Source organism: Microtus oregoni, unplaced genomic scaffold (genome assembly GCF_018167655.1).
Source record: "Microtus oregoni isolate MIOR12 unplaced genomic scaffold, Mior012 000012F_ref0000307, whole genome shotgun sequence".
NCBI classification, from domain to species: domain Eukaryota; kingdom Metazoa; phylum Chordata; class Mammalia; order Rodentia; family Cricetidae; genus Microtus; species Microtus oregoni.
In genome coordinates this window covers 32,257,788-32,264,053 of record NW_024543071.1, presented here as the reverse complement: position 1 = coordinate 32,264,053, position 6,266 = coordinate 32,257,788, and positions in this window count along the sequence as shown.

The window sequence follows — 6,266 nt, the reverse complement described above, 5'->3', positions numbered from 1 at the left end:
TATGAGGACAGCCTGGGAAAGGGCGAGGTGCCAGGCAGAAGAGGGGAGCCCGCTGATGTCAAGAAAGAGGTTTAAAAGGCTCTGATGAGGCGCAGTCATGAGTCCTGCTCAGGTGCTTGGTCTTCATGAGCCGCTGCATTCAAGACAGAAGACAGAAGTGTAGACTCCCAGAAACAGGCTATGCCAAAGGACAAACAGATCCAAGCCCTTGCTGTAGAGGCGGGAAGACAGAAAGTCCCCGTCTTTCCTAAGATCATGCAAGAATGTGGTTTCAAGAAGAGGTAATCCTTTTCTTCTTCAGTATATAAAGGCGGGAGGGTGGGAGTCAAGTTAGGGTAAGGCAAAGGCTTTATGTGCGTGCTGAGGGGGGAGACCGAGCACCTAAGTGCAGCCGTAGCAGTGTCTGCCTAAGCCTTCTGTTGTTGATGTTGTTATTGTTGTGTGTGCTTTGCTAAGCACATGAGTCATCTCATTTGATTTCCAAACCTTATACTGTGGGTCTTACTATTCCCCTATGTTTAGAAAGGACGAGACTGGTGGCTCAACAGGGAGAAGCATGTGCTGTGAAAGAAAGCCAGAAAACCCAACTTTTATCCCCAGAAGCCACAGTAGAAGGAAAAAAACTGACTTCTAACAGTTGTCTTCTGACCTCTACCTTGGCACCCAAGAATGGCGACTCACATATACGTACCAGTCATCACACACACACACACACACACCACACACACACATACACACACACACGCACACACACACACCACACACACACATACACACACACACGCACACACACACACACACACACACACACACACGCACCATATTTTAAAACCACACAGCCCAAGCCCATGTGGGATAACAGAAATGGAAGACAGGCAGTTGCTCTGGGAAAACAGACCTGTCTTCCTAAACTACACCACCGGTTGTAGCAGTGAGTGTCCCCACAAGATCACTCAGGAACACTTGCTTCCCACAGCAATGTTCTTTGTCCTTGGCACAGATAAACTAGCAAAGACAACCTCACAGAAGCATATGGCACCAAGAATGACCTTTGGATAACTATTTCCAGAATGCCAACGTTCTCAAGTTGTTGCCATCAGTCTGTCTATCTCAGGCACTCAGCTGGGCCCGTAACTGACAGCTAGAACAGCACTTGGCAGGTGTTTAGCTTCTCTCCACACAGGAATTCACATAAGAACTAATCCATAGGATCATTCGATAGATAAATAAGTTAATACGTGAGGCTTCCTCAGCAACTAGGAAGCCAGCACTGAGAAACCATCCCCATAAAACAAACACTTTCCCTCCTCCTCCAAGGCAGTGCTCACCCTTGTTACCTGCGTGTGTAACATCAGCCTCATACTAGCAGAAAGAGTTGTCATGGTTTTCGATCCTCTCGGAGAAAAACTTGCCTGATTCTGGAGGTGGGGGGTGACCAAGCCAAACACACCTCACTACCGTTTACTTGGCTTCACCATGAGTATAACTTCCTTTAAGAATAAATAGCCCAAGACTGGGGAATGGAGACAAACGACTTTAATTCCAGCACTCAGGAGGCAGAGGCAGGCATAATTTGAGGTCAGCCTGGTCAACATAGTGAGGTTAAGGCCATCTGGGGATACACAGTGAGGCCCTGTATCAAACAAGAAGTACATATCTCCAGGCTTCCGGATTTTCCGATAAGATGACAAACTAAAGGGGGCTCTATGTGAGCCTCAGTGAGTCTACAAGGGAGATAGTCAGAATAAAAGAAAAGCATTCCAATCCAAAGAAACGACAATGTCCAATCCAAAGAGAGAGATAGAAATGACGATGTCCAATCCAAAGAGAGAATAGAAACAACCATATCCAGTCCAAAGAGAGAGATAGAAACAACGATGTCCAATCCAAAGAGAGAATAGAAATGACAATGTCCAATCAAAAGAGAGAATAGAAACAATCATATCCAATCCAAAGAGAGAATAAAAACGACAATGTCCAATCCAAAGAGAGAGAGGATGAGTGTTGGATGGATGTGATCAAGATACATTGTATAAATGTATAAGATATTAGATTAAACAAAACCAAATTATTTTTTTGAAAGAAAGCAAGCAAAGCATACTAGAACCCTTGCCATATAGCTATGACAACTCTCAGAAGAAAGTTTATAACTGTGAATGCTTACATTTAAAAAGGCAGAAAAATCTCAAATAAATAACACAATGATACATTTCCAGGTCCTAGGAAAACCATCACAAATCGAGCTCAGAAGCCATGGAGAGCAAAATAATAATAATAATGATGATGATGATGATGATGATGATGATAAGAGTAGATATGAGTGAAATGGAAAATAAAAGAAAGTTACACATAATACATCAAAAAGTTGATTCTTTAAAAAAAAAGAAAAAAATGGCACCCCCTCCCCCAGCCAAATAAATCAAACGGAAGAAAGGGAAGACGCAAATTAATAAAATTAGAGGTGAAGGTGGGTGGGCGTTTACTGCAGGCTTTAATGAAATTCAGACAGTCATTAGGGAGTATTGTGAAAGACAGCCAGAGGGAGAGAGGATGTGGGAGAGGGCACTAGGGAGAGGATTGAATGAAAGTAAATTATAATGACTTATCCTTACACTTGTGTGAATGGCACGCCGAAACCATTATCTTTAATTCTAACGTAAAAAAAATTAGAATTCTGGGAAACATGCCCGTAGATGATTTCATCCTTGTGACAATATCATGGAGTCACCTACACAAAGACAGTGACTACTGTACCACTGGACAATACATCTGCAGGACAATCATAGTTTGGTTTGTCACTGCCCAAGGCATGACATGGTGCATGTGTATTTGCAAACATCTTCCTGCAGTTGAAAACCTGTGGCATATCTGAGACTAGCGAGCCTGTCATGGGTGGGAAACCAGAGGCCTTAGGTCACAGCAAGGGACTGTAACATACAGGAATGGCAGACGATTTGCATTCATACCTGTCTCCACAGTGTTGTGCCCCCCATCCCCCATTCCTAAACCCAAGGAAGTATGGAAGCCCAAGCAGGAACTGCCTAGGCTAGCTGTGTTAAACATCACAGATGAGACATGTCAGGATTAAATGGAGTGGCAACAGCCTGTGTTTTCTGGTGCGTCCCTGACTAATAACTGATAGTGAGCTATCCTGCACCCAGTCCTGAGATTTTCATTTAATAACTAATATCTTCTGGGAGCAGAATTGCCCACATATTCAGGGTACTTATTTTCAAATGTCTTTTTTTTTCTTTTGTACAGCATGTTTTAAAATTAGCTTACAAACTACTGCATTCCCATAGGGCCTCTTCATATGTCCTTAGTTTTGGCTAACTTACACTTTCTGCTCCCCATCCCCACTTAAAGTCTCCCCTTGGGGGCATATGATGGATCAAGCACCATCTGCCCTAGAAGGAGCCATTATCTCGTCCAGCTTTCTGCTGAATAAATATATTAGAAAACATTTTTTTTTCCTAGAATAAACGTGGCAATAAGATGATACAAGCAGGGATCATCTGCATAGGAAAGCCAGGGTGTGGAAAGCATTCAAGCCGACACACTGTTTGCCATTCAATGGAATCGTTCTAGAGCAGGAGTTCTCTACCTTTCTAAAGCTGTGACTCTTTCTTTAATACAGTTCCTCATGTTGTGGTGACCCCCAACCATAACATTATTTCTGTGGCTACTCTGTAACTGGTATTTTGCTACTGTTATGAATCATAATGTAAATAGTTTTGGAGACAGAGATTTGCCAAAGGGGTCGTGACCCACGGGTTGAGAAGTGATGTTCACAGTATGGCTAAGTCTCATGCTTTACACGTTGCATGATGAACAATCTTTTTGGCAAATACAACAGTTTATGGGTCGTTCTTGAATTCTGTCATCTCAGAATACATGCCAAAACTTAAGGAAAACCGACTCCTAGTTGCTATTTGTCTCTTAGCAGTGAGAAAAAAATTGAAGTTTCTTTATTTTATATGTATGGACATCTTGTTTGCATGGCTGTCTGTGCACCAGCTGTTTGCATGGTGTTCTCAGAGACCAGGAGGCAGCATTGAATCTCCTAGGACTAGAATTATGGATGGTTGTGAACTGTCATGTGGGTGCTAGGAATTGAACCCAGGTCCTCTGGAAGAACATCCAGTAATCTTAATCACTGAGCCATCTTTTCAGCCCCCAAGAACTTAGTTTTGAAGTAAAGTCTATCAGTTTGATTTTTCACACATTATATTTGAGGTTTATCTAATTATTTTCCCAGCCAATTTTCATACCTCAAGCACTGCTTACAAGATTTATCATTAATTTTTCATACCTTGTATTTGAAATTTTTTTCCCGTGTTTTCTTCTCCTTTCGCTTTTCTGAACTTTTTTTTACTTGGACAAAGTATTTTCTTTTACGCTTTTTCATTAGTATGCTTTTCCTTTTGTCTGGAGGACACATTATGTCTTCATCTCTGAGGAGACAACACAGATACAGCTTCCTATGTCCCCATCAAGTCTGGGGTGCTTCCTGCTCCTAAATGGGCAACACACCGATGTGAACCAGGTTTTATCAGCGCAGACAGCTACTGTGCTAGGAGACCTTCAACCTAAATACTGTTTACCATCTAAGTCCCCTCTGTAGTGTGGCTAAATCTTATGGGTTGCAAGTTATACACAAAACAATCTTTCAGTTAAATACAACATTCTCTGGAACATTCTTCAGTCAGTATTTGGTACATGATAAGCACTATTATCATCTTTTCTCTCTATATGGATGTCACTGACAGCCAACAGCTAACCCTTTAGCTGGAGGAGAGATGCTGGGAACAGCTGTTAACCCTTTTCTTTCTGGAACACTGATATCAGAACGAACAGATGTTAGGTCACATAAAATTCTTTTGCCTTGATCTCTTAGACATAATTCTCATGATAAACTTTTTACTGAAAGTAAAGAAACCTGCTCATGAGTCCATAGACTTGAATCTGAATCTTTCCCCCCTCAACTTTGCCAACATTATTTTTCACCAGCATTCAATATCCTCTTTTATTAGATTAGATATAAAAGGAGGCTTTTGAATGGCAGTCCTATTTCTAAGAAATCAAGCTTCTCTATAGGCCTTCCATAAGAACAGAAGGGCACTAGCCCACCCAACGGAAGCTATAGACAGAGAAGTCTCCTTTTCACCTGTTCATGCTGCTGGTGGATACCAGAGTCTAAGCACCAGGGGTGAGGGCAGGGTGGGGGGAGGGGCAGGGGCTTCCCTCAACTATGCAGCTTAAAGCACACAGCTCTTTCTCATCCCTCATCAGGCACTGTAAATGCCTTGACTTTACCTGTGACCATGACGGGCACCAAGGAGATCACATTTCTGCTCTCTCGTAGTGAGGAACACACTTCAGTCCTTGTTGGCTGAACAAACAACAAAGCACACCTAGCAAAGATGTGCCAGCACCCACAGAATGTGAGCAATTAGTCAAAGCCTCCATGCCTGAAGGGTGAGGTAGGGGCCAGAGTGAAGAGAAAGCAGCAATCAACTTTCAACAGGTGTGTGGAGGCAATGAGCATAGAGACCCAGCTGCGCCGCTTCCAGGACCTGCCATGAGGTTAGTATTGCCAGGTTATCTGATTCAATATCAGAAATTCACATTACAGAGGTGGAATTACCGTGAGATCTTCAGGCATGGGTATTTAAATTTTTCTAATAACAAATTTGTTAAAAAAAACTAATCTAAATAACTGTCCCTCCTCCCACAGGACATCTCTGTTTGTTCTGTCTAGTACTGCATAAGCTTATCACACTGTTCCGCGGTCCAGAGCCCTAATGCAGACCTGCTATAAAGCTGTGTGTTTTATGAGGTGCAGACAATCTGACTGTAGAAGCAAGACAATTGCAAAAACAGATGAGCCGGCTCTAAAAATAGTCTGCAGAAAGCAACGGAGACACTCTATCCCAAATGTTGCTGGAGTAGCTGGAAGTTTTAAAAGGAACTCTTGGAGAGTCAATGGCTATTTTTTGAATGCAGAAGGAAAAAAAAAATCTCAGGAGCATCTGTGAAGCTAGAGGAAATAATTTTACCTCCTGGAAATTTAAAAATGAGTGAATGAGAAAATAAGTAGCGCATTGCCATTGACAGTTCTTTTTAGGCTATTAAAGAAATTAAGATCAAGGATAGGTTTTGTTGGCACAACTTACTTGGTCATGGATAAATACGACCCCAGTTACGTTGACCAAACTCCAATCTAGTGATGTTTCTACCTGGAAATGACAAGACAAGCCCATTTT